Here is a 19,476-nt window from a genome sequence, read left to right on the forward strand (position 1 = left end):
ATTTTTATCAACTGTCTAATGCTGCTCCTCCCTTTTGTACAACAACTGACCAGTATTCCTTCCTAATAAGAGACTACTGACCATAGAGTGGTTCTGACCAGTCTATGGAGGATGGGCAGAGAGGGTTTTCAAGTCCTCTGCTTCACCTTTTGATGTCAGAGGGCTGAAAACTCCACCCCTGGATCATGCTAAGGCCACCATTTTCTGAACACGGGTCTCATGAAGCTGCACAAAGCTCAATTGCACATGCAAATGTTTCTCTTTTCATAAATATTCATGACTCCTCCTATAGCTTTTTAAATATGTATATTCAGCCACCCCTCTTAGCATAAATTCCTGTTCCCATTGTCCCTCCCTTGAAGTATAAGCTCTCAGCTTCTGCCTGAGGCTATTGTTTCTCAGCCTGTCAGAATGGCCACCCTGCAGGCTGCAACACTTTATGAGAAATAAAACTCTCCTTTCCAAATTTATAAACCTCATCATTTTCTTCTGACCGCCTGTTCAAAACACAATTTTAAAAAATAACTTTTGACATCCTCAAATGATACAACTAATTCTTATTTCATCTTGATTTATGTTTTATATACTTTACTATTTCTTTTTTTGTTGTTGCTTTAAAAACAAAAATGCCCTTGGAAAAGTCCATAGATCTTTTCTCTGAAGCCCTTCCATTAATACATTCATCAGATTGTTTGATCTGCAGAAAGGAAAAACAAGGTTGTAACTAAATCCTAAAAGCCAGAGGTAAAGGAGTTCTGGGTTCTGCTGTGGGGGTGGAGAGGAAGAGAAAGTGGAAATGAAGTTAGAAATAAAATCTCTGTATATCTCAAAATTCCACATTGAGTCTCCCTTTCTGCTGTCCCACCCATCTGCAGTAGATGAGCTACCATACTTCTTCCTTTTATAATCAATCAGATGCAAAAAGAATGTGAAGCATTAACAAACTGGGATCTTGCTTGAGTTTGTGCTGAGCATATAAATAGCATTAACAAGAGTAAACAATGGCATCGATGAAACATAATCCTTGCATTGGTCCTCCTGTTTATTGAATGGCCTGGGTCAGTGTCTGTAGATAAATTAATAATGGCTTCCTCTGTCTCTGGCAGCTAAATCAATGCCCACTCTTCACAGTAAGGAGATGCAATATTCCTGCACTATATGTATCTTGGCAAAAATGGTTGGAAATGTATAGGAATGTATTTCACAGCCTTCTTTGAAGGTTTCTGTGAATCACAATGTTATATTCCCACAGCTGGAATGAATCACATGAGTCTGTGACTTGTGTAACAGAGTCATTGTCTAAGGTAAATGCTCTTTTATCTCATTTGCATCTACTTCCGAATTATTATCTGTCCTCTAGGGTGAAGGTCTAGTCACAGACATTTATTGGAATGACTATGTGGCTCTGCTTTCCCCTCAGGCTTCCATCAAAGTGTACCATTAAAATAATAGACACACATCTGCCTTTCTAACTGTCCACCCACGAAGGATGGTCACTCTCAGTAACATTCTCTTCAAATAATAAGGGCGACAATATGGGGTATAATCAAGGTCCCAGCAGGAAACAGATGGCATACTCAAATTAGGATAATTCATGGAAGGTTTACTGAAGGGACTATTTACAAAGGTGTGGGCAGGGTGGAGAGAAACTACTAGTGATAGAGCGATACCCAGAGGCCAGTAAATAGTGGGGCCGTGACCAGCCCTAGGCCAGAAGGGGCTGGTTACCAGACCAGGAAAGGAAAGAAGCATGTGGCAATGGCTGTGTTGACTTACCTTTGACAGAGGGATGCAGCCAGCCCTGAGCTATCCCAGAAATAAACACGCTGATCTCCCTCTCCTCTGTCCCCCATCTTCCTCTGGGATCTAGCAACCAGAAGCCAGAGAGCAGAACAGTACAGACAAGTTTTTCCTGGATTATTCCCATAATCTCCCAGGGGCATGGAGAGTGGATATGGAGACATACATGGAAGCTAGCTGGCAAAGGCAGGAAGACCAAGAGTTCAATTTGGATGTGCCAAATATGAGAGGTCTATTAGACATCAAGGGGAGGCGTCAGGTAGGCAGCTGGATCTATGACTGTAGTTCTGGAGGGAGGCCTGAGATACACTTGGCATTCAGCAGGCTTTTTAAAGCCTGGAGACTAAAGGTGATCACTAAAGGTGTGGGAGAGATGAGGATCGAGAGCAGAGACTCAAGGATCTCTAAGCTAAGAGGCTGGAGAGAAGGGAAAGCTCTGAAGTCCCGAACGTGGAGGGCAGGTGAGTGGAGAGTGTCCACTGGAGGAATGTAGGGAGGGACCTCACAGGCAGCTCACACCAGAGGAAAGGTGAGACACAAGTGTCATGCTGTGACATATGGCACAGAGCGTTGGGGTAGAGCCATGGGGGCCAGAGCTTGACTGCAGAGAGAATGGGAGCAGAGGAATGGAGACAGTATGCACAATTCTTTTGAGGAGTTTTTGCTACAAAGAGGAGAAAGCAGGGAGCAGCTGGCAGGGGAAATGAAGTCAAGTAAAGGGTGACATTTTTAAGAAGGGAGAAATAACATTAGGTTTGTATGCTGATGGGAATAATCCAGGAAAAAGAACAAAAATGATGGTAGAGGAGAAAGGGGGGACTATGGCAACAAGGAGCACATAGTTCCCTAAATTAGGGGGTGGCTGACTCTCAGCTCCAGCAGGGTAGTTGAATGTTGATTCTCATCACGAGTAGCCATATATTTATCTTTTTTTTTTTTTTTTTTAATATAAAGTCTCCTGATATTTGGCAACAATTTTTTAAAAACTTTTAACTGTCCCATATGGCAAAGTTTGATCCCTTCAATAGTTATCAGGTGTGGCCTCCTGTTTTAGGGACCTCTGAAGGACACCGGCTGTTTAATCTCTAAAATGCTCCTGCAGTGGTGCTTGACCAGGGTGGCAAATGATAGTCATTGTCCCCTTTATAAAGGGCAGCGGAACTGAGGCTGCCAGAGCAGGCTGCACATCCTATACTTAAGTCCTCACAGTTAATACTTAGGCTTCACATATGCCCTTTACCTCCTCTGGCCTCCTCCTCACTAAGGAAACTATTATCTGCAGGCCAATGCAAATAAAGGTCACCAAGAGACACTTGCAGGCCAAACACCGAATGCTGGCATGGGGTAGAAGGGCCGATTGTTTGTAGGCTCCCAGCTAATAAAGGAAATGCCAATCAAAGGGGCCTTCCTGCCTAGTCGAAACTCAGATGGAGTACTAGCTGTCAGCAAGAGCCCCAAGCAGGACAGTGCTAGGATTTCTGAGGATGCCCAGCACCTGCACAGAAAAACTGCAGAGCCTGGTGACTTGACAGTCCCTCACTGACCTGGGAAGGAAAGGGCCTGCTAGGCATTAGGAAGGAGTACTGACTTCAGTCACATGGCTGCCTTCCTCCAGAGGCTAGAGTGAGGAGGGCACTCATGAGACCGATTGTTATAACAGGGTCAAATCCTAGACCTTTCAATTCCCCCCATGCAAATATAAACTTCAAAAATGTTCCTCAGGTCACAGAGCTGGTTTCCCTAGTGGTGCCTGCCTCCACCTGGAAGAGTAATATCAGCCTCAGAAAAACTATATTTTAAATCATTTCTTCCCATTTAAGAATGAATCTAGGTGAGGAAGAAACAGCTTTCATCTCTCACTTATCTTTTGGTTCACTCTTAGGTAGAACAGGACAGAAAAATATTCCAACTATCCTGTCACACTTCTAAGTTTTTGTTTTTTTTTATTTTTTACAATACTTCATGACATTCAAACACTGCTAAGTTCTAAAGTATATATGCTCCCCTCCAGCCTACTAAAACCTGCCTGGGAGAATAGGGAGAGAAAAGAGGGTCTTGAGCAGGCCAAGGACTAGAGAGAGAGTTCTCTATCAAAAACACTTTTCAAGGTCTCCACCATGGAGGCTAAAATAGTTCTCCTCGCTCTAAGTGAGAAGGAAACTGGGGGAACATTTATCAAGAGCTCCCAGGTAGGGAAAGATTCTGGGAGGACAGCATCAGGGGCAAGCATAGCTTTTCAATCTCTCCAAATCCTCACATTAAAACAGAACAACAAGATAGAAAAACCAAAAACCCATGGACAATATTTATAACAAAATCAGCTGACAAGGTATCCCCACGAACCTCAAAATATGAGTGAGTGCACACAAACTACCAATACTCCCAAGACCTGCATGAGAGCCATCTGTGCAGGGAGAAGAGGGAAGCAATGGGGCCTCTGATTTATGAATCTGAGAACAGAAAAACTGCAACAGGTATTCACTGAAAAATATGGAAGACCAATTTGAGAACAGCAGTTAAAGCTGGGAGGTACTGTCCTCTCAGATAGCAAGTGAGCATAGGGGGCCTGCAGTAAGGACTGAAGGGTCCCTATGTACTCCCCAAACCAACTCATCAGGGCCTCCTGCTAGGACAGGGGCCATGCTGGTGAGAAGCTGCTGGAGTATAATTAAAAGTGAGCTGAATAAGGACAGCAGAGACAAAGGAAACAGAAAGTTCAGACCAAAGTAGGGGAGGGAAACAGAGCCAAGAAAGCTCAGAAAGTGAGTTGCCATATATTTGAACAGTACACAGAAACAACAAAAGAGGGAGCTCAATGAAGTAAGAGAAGCTTTTCTGAACGTTGCCTCTTTCTAAAGTTCAGAAAAACTAATTTCACAAAAATGAGCTACAGAAAAGTATCAAACTAGATATTATGCAAAGTTCTTATAAAGAAAAAGAAAATCAGTTGAATAGCATCCCACAGGCAAAGACATGCCCACAAAACAACAAAATTGTAAACTAATAATTTCAAAATAAGTTAAACAATATTAAGAAAAGGATAGAAAACTTGTAAAAAATCAAAATTAGAAAGACTAAGAAATGAGGTGACAAAACTCATAAAACTTAGAAATGAAATAGTTCAGAAATAAAGAACAAACTAGAAGGAACATAAGAGCAAATATATACAACAGATAATGTCTTAAGAGAAACAAAACGTGAAAAAAACTTTTTTTCATTAAAAAGAAATGAAAAAAGGATTAAAATATTAAAGATATGCAGAGGAGTGCCAGCATGTTGGTAATAAGAATCCTTTGCATAGGAAAAGCCAAAGTAAGGAAATAGAACAAATACTAAAAACTGTAATTCACAAAAAAATTTTCTAAATATAAAAAGGCAAAGACTTGAAACTGAATATTGAAGAAAACACATGTACCTGAAAATATAAATGCACAATGACCAATACTAAGCCACATTTAGTAAAATACACTGTTAAAAAAAAAAAGGAAAGAGGACAGGGGAGGGCAAAGGGTGAGGGGAGGAGAGGAGAGGAGAGATCCTTTGGGCTCCTGGAAAAAGAACATGTAAATTATAAGGGAAGAATTTAAATTGCCATTAATTTTTTCCACAACAATGCTTTTTGCCAGGAGGAAATGGAGTAATATGTTTAAGATACTCAAAGAAAGAATGAGCAAATAATTTTATAGCCAGAAAAATTCACTTTCTATTATAATATAAAGAAGCACAAACTTATCAACATATAAGGACTCAGGGAACATCATCCCCAAGAGCCTTTCCTGAGGAATGAGCCAAAATGACAAGGACAAATGATTAGACAACCAAAAAGACTAGGGTAACACTGACATAAGGATTGCTAGTGGACATTAAATATACACTTTACCTGTGGAACTAAGACTATGTGAGGGCTAAGAAATAATACAAAGTACAACTATTGAAAAATGAGGGAAAGGGCAGATTCAAATTATATGCATATATGTATGTATGTGTCTACACACATACCTTTCCTAGCTCTACCTACAGAAAAGGCCTGAAAACAAAGACGGATCCAGTAGCAGAGAGCATCCCTACACCAGACATATTTAAAGTACTATTTCTCACTTATTAGAGAAGTGGTAAATTCCAGGTGTGGCATAGGAAGTTTAAGGACAAGGACAAGCCCAGAATATGTCCTCATGCTAGAAAGAAAGCTATCAAAAATTACTCAGGTCATGTCAAAAGGACTTAGGAGTCACTTTGAAGAGGCTTCCACTGGCCACGGAAGATGTGATAATTTGAGCTTCAGTAATGATAATAAATGCAATGTTGAGACCTATTAAATTTGCTTAAATCCATGAGTTCTTAAATGATCTTATTAAGAAAGAATCGGCCACCTTTGAAGTGTAAGAACTACAGCAGTCCTTCAATATCCATGGGAGACTGGTTCCAGGACCCACCCACCCTCACCATGGATACTAAAATCCAAAATGCTCAAGTTCCTTATATAAAATGGTGTAGTATTTGCATATAATCTATGCACATCCTCCCATATACTTTAAATCAACTCTGGGTTACTTATAATACCTAATACAATGTAAATGCTATGTAAAAGTTGTCATACTATAGGGTGTCCCAAAAGTTGCCATACATAGGGAAAATGGGAAATTTACATATATATGTATGGTGACTTTTGGGATACCCTGTATATTGTTTAGGGAATAATGATAAGAAAAAAAGTTTGTAACATGTTCAGTACAGATGCAACCATCCAATTTTTTTCCTAAATATTTTCAATCTGTGGGTGGTGGAATCCACAGATATGGAACCCACAAATAGAGAGAACTGGATATAATTCATTATATTGAAAATCGGTAAATGAAAGGAAAGAATCAAGCATTTATTCTTTTCCTACATGAAGCATGCCATTGATAAATCAACAGTAACTGTAGTATCTCTTTATAAATATATTCCAACTAATAAATGTGAAAGAAATGATAGAATTAGAATAGCACCATTTTGCAACCCTAATGAATTAATAGATATAGACATTAAGTATAAAAACTGTTCTTATTACAAAAAGAGAGACAACCAGATATCATGTGCCTCCTTTGATCTTGCCAAATACCACCTAGAATCTTGCCAAAGGGAGTAAACATGAGTCTCATCCAGTGCCTGGATTTAGTTGCCTATTTTTAGGAGATATGGAGGACAGGGGAACATGTTAAATTGCACCACAAGGCTGTAATCAGCAAAATCCAGACTTTGGAAAACTCTAAAGGTCAAATGGCCTAGATTATTCCACATATATTTGAAGGAAAAGAAAGATGGAGAGGAAATCTGTAAATTAAGAGAGACTTAAAGGGACATCAAATGTAAACAATGAACAAGATTAAACTATAGTGCTAAGGATGCACAACTGCAAAATAATACTATGAAAACACACTGAAGTGATCATAATAAAGTCAGGATATGGTTACCTTGCAGGGAGGGAGGGATCTGTGATTGGAATGACGTACATGGAAGGGGCTTCTGGGTGGGGGACAAAGTTCTATTTCTTGACAGGGCTAAGGTTTCAAGAACATTCACCTTAGAATAATTTATTATGCCATACAATTGTTTTGTGCTGTTTTCAGTATCTGTGCTTTATTTTATAGTGATGATGATGAAAATGATGATAAAATAATAATAAAAAGCTCCCTAAAACTTAATAAAGTAGTTTGGTCAGACTGGCTGTCAAAAAAGGTCTCTAGGATGAGAGTTTACTTTTAAAGTTTGACATCTGGCAAATGAACAGAGCTGAGACAACCAAGACATATAAACAGGGTTCTAAAGACAAGGAATATGATTGAATATTCTATTTACTCATGAGTCACTGGGTTAAGGAAGTAACATAATTCCCTGAACACTGGGTTAGGGTTTACTGCTCTTCTATGAGGAAATAAAGAAGGCAGATTAAAAAGAAGAAAGAAAAAGAAAAGAAAAGAATCAAGATCAAATTTGGGGACAGGATGGGCCTCTGAGATCCCACCTGAAAGGGCTTCCCCTCTTTGTTGGGGGAGCAGAGTCTGGAGCAGGGTCAGGAGATGGGAGCAATTCCCCACCGAAGACAATGTATCTAACCAGAAAGCAAAATGTGTTTCCAGGATGCTGATGGACCACCAGCACATTCTCTGACTTCCCTGTGGGGACACGAGATCACTGAACCCTCTTCAAAAGACTATTAATTAATATACTGGATAATTGCTGTTTTTATGTCAGGAGATACGCAAAAAGTACTTCAACTGAGACAGGTCAGAAAAGCTCAAACTAATTTTGCAGACATCTTTTGAAAAGGGTTGTTAAGTGGATGAGGATTGGAAAGGGGGTGGGTATGACCTTCTGGAAAAAGCAATAGACCTGTTCCAGCCCTCACTCTCAAATCCTGTTTTATATAGAGCTGTGGTCAATTTAACTTGGATACCGTGCTATGGTTATCTAATTCTTGATGATTTAATGGCTTTTAAAAAACTGTAAAACAGAAACGTTTTATCCAATTAAAAAGAAAATTTCCCATCTAAAGCTTATTAGCCACTAGAATAGATTACTAAGGGAAGTTTTCTGTCACAAGAGCCTAAAGAACCATCTATTCAGAATCCCCTAAGGTGCAGGCGCACATGAAGACAGGTCTGCAGATGTCCATGGGTGTCTCCCAAGTAGACATGATTGTGCTGTTCTATCACCGCCCAGGTGTGCTGGCCATCACAGAAAGGCAGGAGAGCACAGTGGGTGGAGCACAGACATGTGTCAGAAAGATTCAGGTTCAAATCCTGGCTTTTGTCATTTACTAGCTCTATGATCTTGGGCAAATAATTAATTCTCCAAATGTTCATTTCCTTACTTGTAGAATGAGCACAGTAATCACACCTATTTCATTAGGTTGTCATGAAGACTGAACGTAATGATGGATGTAAAGGGCACAATACCTGACGCTCCACAAGAGCTCACTAAATGTGACTCATTCACATCATTATTATCACTGTTGTCACTGGAAGGAGGGTCTATTAAAGAACAAGATAATTTACACCAGTGGTTCTCAAAGTGTGGTCCCCAAAATAGCAGCATCTGTGGAGTTGTTACAAACACAAATCCACCCACCTCCAACCCTCGACCTACTGAATTAGAACCTCCAGGGTGGAGCCCAGCAATCTGTGTTTTAACAACTCCTCCAGTGATTCCAGGCACATTAGAATTTTAGAACCACTGATCTAGAACAATAAGATGTTGAAGCCTCTTTCAAACTTTAGCAGCCAGAGTCAAACTTCAATTTTCCAAGACAGCTGATAAAATTTTGCTTTATAATTGACTGAGAATAATGAACTTGAAATCTAGCCTTGATTCTTTCAGCCAGTGATGCGTAAGAACCCTGTCTGATGCCCCACTGACCTTATAAGTACATTGAGGGCAGAGATTGTGGTTTTCCATCAGTGTGTTCCCCAGCATCTCACATACTGTCTGATAGGTTGTAGACACCTGATAAAAACTCATTGCCTGAACAACGAAGGAATAGTTAGGAGAAAGACTGGAAGTGATTATAGCATTGAATCAGCAGATAAATTCACATCTAAGGTAATCTAATTTGGAATTTTGTTTAAAAAATACTTGCTTTCTATAATTTGGAGGACACTCATTTCTTTGCCTTAGTACCTTAAACATATTTTATTAAAATGTATGACTTACAATTGAAATAGGAAAAAAAAAGATTAACAGTGATTTTAAAACCTCAAATAACATAATCCCCAGTAGAAACTGAATTTGGGACAGTACTCAGCCCTGAGGTTAAAGAGGCAACCAAAAGAAAACAAATGGGAATAAAGAATTTTAGTTGTTTTAACTCCAATTCTGAGGCTAGATCCTGGAAATAAAGAGAGTGAAATTATTTTCTCTCACTATGTGTGTATATATATTATAGTATAAGCATAAATGATTGCTGATTTCCTGAAGCATAGCAAAATCCATATTAATCAAGGGAAGATAAGTAGACTATATTGAATATAATTTATTAAGGCAGGGAAATATATTCCTAAAATTTTGTTTCAGGAAAGTTTCAATTATTCTGTATTTCAATTAATCCATATATATCATTAAACATGTATCCCCATTAATTAAATTTTAACTCTAACATGTTTAGAAAGCAGGAATCATATTATCAAGTTGAAGTACCACACCTTCATAGAGAAAAGTATCTTTTCCTTTAAGAATCGGTACATAAAATTAACAACTGCAATTCTAGGAGGTATAGGAAAATTAAATGTAGTTTGGTACCCATTCTCAGATACAGACTATATAGAAAAATATTAGGGTAATAAAAAAATGTCAGTAGCAGTAATACCAGGATAATCCATATTTATTTTCCTTCTGGTATTTGACCAACTATTAGTGGGAACAGCCCTCAGTAAAAATGAATGGCTTTATCAATATTCTCAGCAAAAAATATTTTGTTTCATCAATGTAAAATCTATTACCACCAATGGATCTTGAGAGTCTCCTGGCTTAAGGACACCATCTCTCTTGGTAAAGAGAATGAATACAAAACATATATTGTCTAGAGCAGCTCTATACATTAGAGAAAAAGAAAACCGAATGACTGACAGTGATTCCTTGGTGGCACTTGAAATGATGCAGCATTAACTAATGAATTAATAGGATGTTAGACCATCATTTTTTACTTTTGGCTTACAAATAACAAGAGACCCTCAGGCACTGAAAGAGCACCATGGCACTTTTAAGTAGGCCGACGAAGATAACAAACATTCCCAAGAACTTAACTTACTCTCAGGGAGAACTTACTGACTCATTCATTCATCCATATATTCGTTCACTGAGTTCTCTTTAATTTTATGCTTGGGTGTACCTTTACATGTATTTAGTATTTTAAAAGTAGGACAATTGACTTGTCCACCTTTTGGGAACTAAAGGATGCAAAAGGTATCTAAGATGCTTCAATCTTCACCAGCATATCAATGACTCCCAAAGCTCTATCTGCAGCCCAGCCACTGTTTTGAGCTCCAGGCTGGACACGGAGCTGTCTTCCTGACACTATCACTCTGATGGTATAGAGGTCTGCGAGAGCTGTTTCAAATGCTCAAGATTCAAGTACACACATGCACATGCACACACAAGTGCATGCTTGGCATTTGCCATCATTAATTCATAAAATGGCCTTCTAAGAGTGGGCCTTTGTGTGGGAAGAGAGCCAGGTCTAGAGGAATACTCAGGAGATGTCGCAGCACATGCTTTCTTCCATGCCTCTTTCTGATGCCAGCCAATGTTGTGAATAGCAACTGACAATTCCAGACCCTCCCAGATGCTTGCAGAGCATTTAAGTGCTGTCCTCATTACTCTTTCTCCTTGTTGACTGGCATTTGAAGGGGCAATGATATTACATGCTTAGATTAACTGATGAATAAATAGAATTATTTTTAAGAAACCTCATTTAATAGCTCTGCAGAAACTATACACTTGACCCAAATAAGAAAGCTGGTTGGTTGGTGACTTTAGAGGTATTTTTCCCTCACTATTAGCTCACTAGCTTTTGAGTCCCCTTGTTTGGGATGTGCTTCAGACCATGAATAGTTAGGCAAATAGTTAGGCAAAGATAGTTAAGATACTACAGTACAAACAGACTGAGAAACTGCTAAAGCTGCCATGAGCTAGGAGTTATCTCTGATGTATGTATATAGTATTTCTGCTGTAACAAAGGAATTTTAGTGTGAACTTTTCAGTTACACACAACAAATTCCTTCTTGTTTAAATGACTGGGATTAGGTGATCAGCACTGTTAACAACCTATAAAATGAAAAGTGAACCCCCATGGTCTGGAGGGAAGGAAATAAATCAGGATGTATGATATAGGCATAATAAAAGCCCCTGAAGAGGTCACAATGGTTAAGTACCTGAGACTTAATGTGGCCACATCACTTACCACCTTCCTCCTAAAACATCCTGCTCCTCTTCCTAATGCCATCTCTCCATGACTGGTACCATCTGCCCAAACCACATCCAGATGTCCTACCATTTCTAAATCCTATTTGGGTTTCTCATTTTGAGTTGTTGGGCCAGATGCAGGAGTTGACAGTGGATATTTAGCAGGTGAGGCAAGTCAAAAGACAGACTACCAAGTAGGGGGTAGATGGAGTTAGGAGGCTACAACAAGAGGCAGTAATGGCCTCTGCCCTTCAAAGAGACATAGGTAGTGAGCTAATCATTTCTGGCCCATATGGGTAGAACATGTGTGTCTGGAGGAGACCCATACAGGATCTCCCACTCCACAGAGAAAAGAATTGATTGAAATACTTTTTTGGGCAGCTTCTTAATACACCAGAGGGTATCAGGAAGTCCTCTTAGAGATTTGTAATTGCAATTGCTGCAAGCATTGGCTTGCCGCTGAAGGGGTGGTAGTGAGAACGACAGTGTCATGTTTGACACGGAGCCCCCAAAGTCTGTAGGAGCTCTGCAGTTCTGAACAGGCCATGTTATCCAGCTGAGTCACAGTTTTAGGAACTGAATGCAGGCCTCTCCAGCCCCGCCACCCCCTTCCTCCCTGAGGAGAACAGCTGCCAGGACATGTGACCTTGAGGAGTGTGAATGTGAAAGCCAGCGCACTGAGTTCAAACTGAGGAGACAAGATGGAAAACGGAAGGTAGAGAACGGGAAAATGGGTCAAGGAATCAAGGCGCCAGGGAAGTCAAAACTGAGAAGAGGCAGAGTTGCTCCGGATGGATTCTGAACACAAAGTGTAAATTCCTATTGGGCTTTTGTTGTTATTGTTTTTCTCTGAGACAGGGTCTCACTGTGTCACCCTGGCTGGAATGCAATCATAGCTCACTGTAGCCTTAAACTCCTGGACTAAAGCAATCCTCCCCACCCCAGCCTCCTGAGTAGCTAGGTCCTGCGGCCTTAAGGCCACATGCGGCCTTCTAGGTCCCTGAGTGCAACCTTTTGACTAAATCCAAATTTTACAGAACAAATCCTATATTTGTTTTAAAAATAAAATAAAAACATAAAAGATGAACAAAAATATATTAATAAAAATAAAAGGATTTTATTAAAATAGAAGGCCACAGGTTCCTCACCCCTGAGCTAGGACTACAGCTGTGTGCCACCATGCCTGGCTAATTTTAAATTTTTTTTTTTTAGAAATAGGGTCTTGCTATGTTGCTCAGGCTGGTCTCAAACTCCTAGCCTCAAGTAGGGGGTAGATGGAGTTAGGAGGCTACAACAAGAGGCAGTAATGGCCTCCCATCTTGGCCTCTATAGGTGCCACGAATGCAGGTTTGAGCCATCACACCCAGCCTCTATTGGGCTATTTGCTCCTAACATTCTCTAGTGTGGGCAAATCAAGATTATTTAAATGCTCAGGACAGGGAGGAAGAACAGCAAGTTGATGTGGTTCATACCCAAGACCATGATTTTCACTGCATAGTAACAGGTAAGTTCATCTACTGAGAGACAGACAGGGATGGGTAAAGGACTCCATAGAACTGTACAGGTCTGAAATAGCCTCTGTGGGAGTGAAGGAGTTGACCGGGGATACACAAGCACTTCTCAGGAACCCTATGGGTCCACGTGAAGCTAGAGACCACACATTTGTTGTAGCATCATTACACCTGGGCTTGTGGTTTTCTTCCATGTTGAGCAGTTTCAAGAGTAGTGGAAGCAGACTGCAGGACTTTGGCATTAACAAAGCAGATGCAGTGATCACATAACAAGGTAAGGGAGAAGCAAATACAGCCATTCATTGGGTAGGTCTAGGTTGGAAAAGAAAGGGAAGTGTGATGTGGTTAATTTTGTGTGTCAACCTGGCTGGGCCACAGTGCCTAGATATTTGCTCAAATATAATTCTGGATGTTTTTGCGAGGGTGGTTTTAGATGAGGTTAACATTTAAATCAGTGGACTTTGAGTAAACTGTCCCTTATAATGTGGGTGGGCCTCATCCAATCAGTTGAAGGCCTGAATAGAATAAAAGACTAACCTCCCCCAAGCAAGAAGGAATTCTGCGAACAGATAGCCTTTGTACTTGAACCACAACACTGGCTCCTTCTTGAGTCTCTAGCTTTCCAGCCCACCCTGCACATTTTGGACTTGTCAGCCTTGGTAATCAAGTAAGCCCATTCCTTAAAATAAATCTCTCTTTATCTATATGCACACCCTATTGGTTCTGTTTCTCTGGAGAACCCTGACTAATACAGAAGGAAAGTCAGGAGAGAGAAGGACTGGGAGAAGGGACATTAAGGACCAGAGTCCTGAAAACCAAATTCAGTGAAGGCAGTGCAGTGTGGGAAAAGAAAGGATGTAGGTTACCACATTCAGAGTTAGGAGAGTTTTAGATTTCAGATGCAGAGTGGATCTGAAAATAAACAAAATCCGAGGAGTGGAGGTAGAGAACTTGGAAACTAAAAAGCCTTTGAGGCTTGGGTGCTGGATGGGATGTCCACACACTGAAGCAGTGCATCTGGCCTAAGTGTGAGCTTGGAATGGACAGAAAAGATGAAGATTGAAGACTGCAAGCCAGGATGTCAGCGGATAAGGAGGGGTCCCTGCTAAGATTCCCCAATATCATCTGTAGGTAATGTCTAACTCCTCTGCATGGCATGAAGGCCCTGCATGACCTGGCCCTTTGCACCTTCCCAGCTCAACTCTACTCAGACCGAGCCCAGCCAGGCTTCAGCCGCACTGACCTTGTCTGTGATCTGGAAACAGACTAAGCTCTTGGCATTCAAGCCTCTGCACATTCCATTCTTTTTGCCTGGCATTCTGCTCCTGGCCCCGCCCCCTCTCTCCATGCTGGAGGTTTCAAATGAAGCTGAAAAGAATTCTCAATTTGACAAGAACTCCTAATATACCAAAGACCATCTGGGCAATAGTCTCTTAAAGGGTAAAAAAATTTCATCCCTTGCTCAGTGTAAGTGTACCTCAAATGAAGCAAACTTCACTTTTCTATAGAACTGCAGGTTCTATAAATCCTTTAAAAAGTTTCAGGCTGCTCAATCTCAAACACATCCCAGTATTTGAGCATTCTAGGTTCAATTCAGGTAGCATCAGAGAACTGTATCGATTACTTGCAAAGATGATGATGAGCCTGCAACAGGGGGACTCACCTTCAAGATCTTAATTTTTCGCATACCCTTGTCCATTGCTGTCTCTCTGCTAGACTTCTGATTTCAGTGTTTAATGCAAATATTAACATATTCTTTTTGCATTGATTTCTTTTATTATTCTTTTCTTCCTACAGCTTCTCTTGAACTTAGTGCTTTATTAAAAAGTGGTAAATAAAACATGAGCCTGGTTTTAACGTTTAAAGCATGAGGTAGTTCAATAAATAGATGAGTGGATGGATGATAATCGATTACATTTGATTCATGGCTTTACCTGGATCAAAGTCTCTGGCATTAAACTTCAAGGAATCAGGCACTCTGATTTCTTTCCTTGGCATGAGAAAAATTCACCCCTTTGACACATTTTCTTTCCTCCAGGAGAATTGTATGGGGGTGGGGATAGACATTAGAGGACTGGAGTAACTCCAGGGCAAATGGCTACCCTTGCATGTTTGTTCACCTTCCCAATCTATTGTCTCTAAGTTTCCCTAGCGATACAGACAACATCATTATATAGTTCCACCTGTGGTCGGTCTTCCATAGGTGACCATTCTTTTTAAAATTAAGCAAGCTGAAGCTCTCAGTGGCAGAAATAAGGTATGATTTTTTTCTTCCTTAAACTAAATGCTCTCCTTCCTTAATAAACTTCTCATTCACTGTGAAATTGCAAACACAGCCTTTTCCTGATGACCAGATGGCCCAGCAAATTTAATCACTTCAAGCACTCCACACTTCCTTTCCACTGCCCTCCATGGTGGGGAAATCAAGAAGCAAACTCCTCATTTGTCCCAGATGCCAACCTCTCTTGAGAATTTCCCCAACTATTACCAAAAACAGATATGTTGTTTGCTGTAAGTTTGGGTGGGGGGACAAATCAGATACACATGAGCAATGGAGATGAAGAAAGCAAATACATTAATATCTTTAGAGATATAAATCAAATATTTCAGAGGAGGGAAATAGTAAATAAATAAAAGAAATAAGCCAAGATTGTATTATTCTTGATTAATGTTTAATTTGAAAAGAATGCCCTTAAATTTATTCTGATTTACCTGGGATAGTTGTTTGAATTAAAATTTCCCTTCAAATTCATGTCTAGTACTCCAGAAAGTAAAGCAAGGAAATTCAAATGTATAATGTAGGGCAATGTATATAGAATCTTACCCAAATAATCGATATCCACTTAATACTGTGGACTGTTTCAGCTAATAAACCCTTGTCATGACTTCCTGAGTATATTTTCCTTTGATGGTCTTACCTAGGCAAATTTATTGAGCTTTCCAAACCTGTTTTGTCCCCCTGAAAAAATGGGTCTCTTAGGCTTACTAATATATGAAAAAATATAGGGAAAGAAATTCATGTTGGTAAGGTATTTTCAGGCACAGATAAATTAACTATACAAAGAGGAAATTATTCCCACAATTTGGTCTCTCATATCATCAGGAAATCATCTTCTCCCCCTTCCTCAAACCAATTTTTGAAATGGTGATTAATGCTCTTATTTACATGGGAACTGATAACTCAGTCATTTATTGCTTAAAATAATAACATGTTAGGGTTGCAATGAACTGTCAAGGAAAATTAGTTTGCAACAAGGACTTTTATTAACAGAGTTGTGAAGTGAAACCAAGAATGAAGTGGCAGCACCCATTCTGCATTTGGAAAATATGCTGTTAGAAAATGTGCAAGCAAGTCACATACACACTTGTTTCTAAAAGCTCAGAACACTAAAGCATTCTAAAAAGCATGACAATAAAGCCATCATTCAGAAATAAAAGTGGGTTATACAGGTTCCAGTCTAAACGCTTAGATGGCATATTTTCCTATCCTTTCAATCCTTCATTTTATAAAAAGCAATTTGACTAAAGAGTTCCTGTGTCCTACTCTTTTCTAACAAAAAGTGGTTATTATGAATCATTTTGATAATTCATTGTAAACTGTAATTAATCAGAAGCCTTACATAGATACAAAAAGATTGTTTATATGAAAAGTCTTCTCTAGAAAGGACAAGAAATCTTCCTGATTCAACAGAAAACAATTGCTATACTTGCTAATTCAAGACGGTAAAAACTTTCCTCACCATAAGAAGACATATAGAGTTTTTTGATACTTTTGTTTCTTGGTGATTTTATGTACAGTATTTATAAAAAACTGGTCAGTGTACAGGGAGACTAAATAATGCTGTTTCAAGCAACAGCTTGAATGCTAACAACTTGAGTAAGGAGAGAAATTCAGAGCAATGTTTTGTCCCTCCCCCGGCAAAACACATCAAAAGCCTGGACTTTGAACTACAAGGTCACCAAATATTTACTTTAAAACTTTCTAGTCAGTAAGAGAAACATTTCCTTGGTGCAAAGGAGTAAACATCACCCAACATTCCCTAGAAATTCTTCAGCAAGGAAAATAGTGTATAATCAGGGGGGAAAAAAAAAGGCCACAGATTTTAGTTCCTAAAATAAACTTTATGTAATCACAGGAAGCATTTAGATCCTTTTTCCCCCTCTTGCAGGAAAATGAAACAACCTCTGGGCCACAGGAAATAACACAAGTTTTAGAAAATCCCAGAGGGATGAGAGAAAAAACTTCAAGTGGATCTCTGAGTCCCATAAATGACGTAAAGGACAACAGATGTTCAAAGGCTCAGGTACTCCAACAAGAAGTAATTGATTTGTACTGGTGAGAGTGATGACTCCGACCAAGGCTCATGGAAACAGGACAGCAGAAAGTCACACACACAACGCTACAATCAATATGTCTGCACACAACTAGCTCCTGGCCTCATTTTGGCAAAGAGAGCAAGAAGAGCAATGATGGCAAAAAGTGCTTTAGAAAGAAGGGATGAGAGGTGGAAAAGGAAAATATGGACAGGAGTCTTATGTTAAAATGTCAGCCGTTTCTACTAAAAATTTGTAAAATTAGGCTGGCATGGTAGCTCATGCCTGTAACCCTAGCACTTTGGGAGGCTGAGGGAGGAGGATCGCTTAAGGCCAAGAGTTTGAGACCAGCCTGAGCAAGATGGAGACCCCATCTCTACAAAAAATTAAAAAATTAGCCAGGCGTGGTGGTATGTACCTATAATCCTAGCTACTTGGGAGGCTGAGGCAGGAGGATCACTTGAGCCCAGGAGCTTGAGGTTGCAGTGAGCTATGATGACACCACTGCAATCTAGCCTGGGTGACACAGCAAGACTCTATCTCAAAAAAAAAAAAAAAAAATCAATAAAAACATGATAATGTCAATATTGATGGGAAAACTCAAGAAAAATAAACCCACTACCATAAATATGCAAAAATTTGTACCATAATGTAATTGGGTGGAAGAAAAAGTTTATAGCATGCTATAGTCTGAATGTGTTCTCCCAAAATGCTTATGTTGAAACCTAATCCCCAATGTGCGGCTTAAGAGGTGAGGCTTTAGGGAGATGATTAGGTCAAGAAGTCTCCACCCTCAGGAATGAGATTAGTACCTATATAAAAGAGGCCTGAGGGAGCTTGGGCACCCCCTTCCACTTCTGCCATGTGAGGATGCAGCAAGGAGGCACTATTTTTGAAGCAGAGAGTACGCCTTCACCAGACACCGAATCTGCTGGCACCTTGATCTTGGACTTCCCAGTCTTCGGAACCGTGAGAAATAAATTTCTATTCTTTATAAACTACCTAGTCAATGGTATTTTGTTATAGCAGCCCAAACAGACTAAGACATAATATTTTCATTAAATTTACTTACAGATGTGAAGAGAATAAATCCTATAATATCTACTTTATGCCTTACAGGTGCTTTTTACTTACAATATCCAGTTAGGAAGATATTTTTGGCATTGCTACTTAGGACACATTAGGAGGCAAACACTTTTATAATCCCACCAAAGACTTATCCATTAAGTCCTTCTCAGGATGAAAGGTCAAAAAGTTGTTTATGTAGAGCAAATCAGGAAGAATTTAAGATTTTGTAGAGATTTCTCCTTTTGTGGTTTTAATGCAAAAGGAGTTTCCACAAGACTTTCTGAAGACCATCTGTATTGTGACATTATGACTACATTTTTAATTTAACAGGCCATTAATAATAAAATAAATTACATTTAATAGATTGATTAGAAATGTAGTTTTATATGACTTTATAGACTACTGGGTTTTGGTCACAGTAATTAGGCAGACTGAACTGTTTAATCATTTACAGCGTCAAAATACATATTTAACTTTCTTATGCTCTACCTCGTAGACCCGCTGCCGTCACCCTTTTCCAGAACCTGTTCCCTCATGGCTGCATTCCTGGGATGATTTTCTAGCTGTTTTCCCTGGTTTTGTTACTGAATGTCCCTCTCTTGCCCTACCCCAATCCTACCACCTCTGCAGCTGCCACCTCATTTCCTACATATGGCTGGTCCAGCTTTTCTAAAAATATGGCTTAAGTCATGTCGAGTCAAGAATTTATGATTGCCAGTTTCTTGGTAATCTTACAGAGATAGCCGATACATGCATACACAAATATATGTGTGTGTACATGTTTTCATGCAAATCATAGCATTCCACATAGATTTTTTTCTCTTAACAATATAACCCAGTGGCC

The 19,476-nt window shown here is 39.6% G+C and overlaps 1 pseudogene across 1 annotated transcript in view; it reads right to left on the reverse strand.

Moving 5' to 3' along the window:
- The window catches only part of LOC105813225, a 62,395-nt pseudogene extending 43,227 nt beyond the window's left edge, over positions 1-19,168 (reverse strand). Inside the window, exon 1 of the transcript XR_001137648.1 lies at positions 19,122-19,168. The product of XR_001137648.1 is annotated as an inorganic pyrophosphatase 2, mitochondrial pseudogene (transcript). The remainder of the gene's footprint in view (positions 1-19,121) is intronic.
- Positions 19,169-19,476: the final 308 nt, after the last annotated feature.

This window comes from Propithecus coquereli, unplaced genomic scaffold, assembly GCF_000956105.1.
Source record: "Propithecus coquereli isolate 6110/MARCELLA unplaced genomic scaffold, Pcoq_1.0 Scaffold273, whole genome shotgun sequence".
In the NCBI taxonomy this organism is placed as follows: domain Eukaryota; kingdom Metazoa; phylum Chordata; class Mammalia; order Primates; family Indriidae; genus Propithecus; species Propithecus coquereli.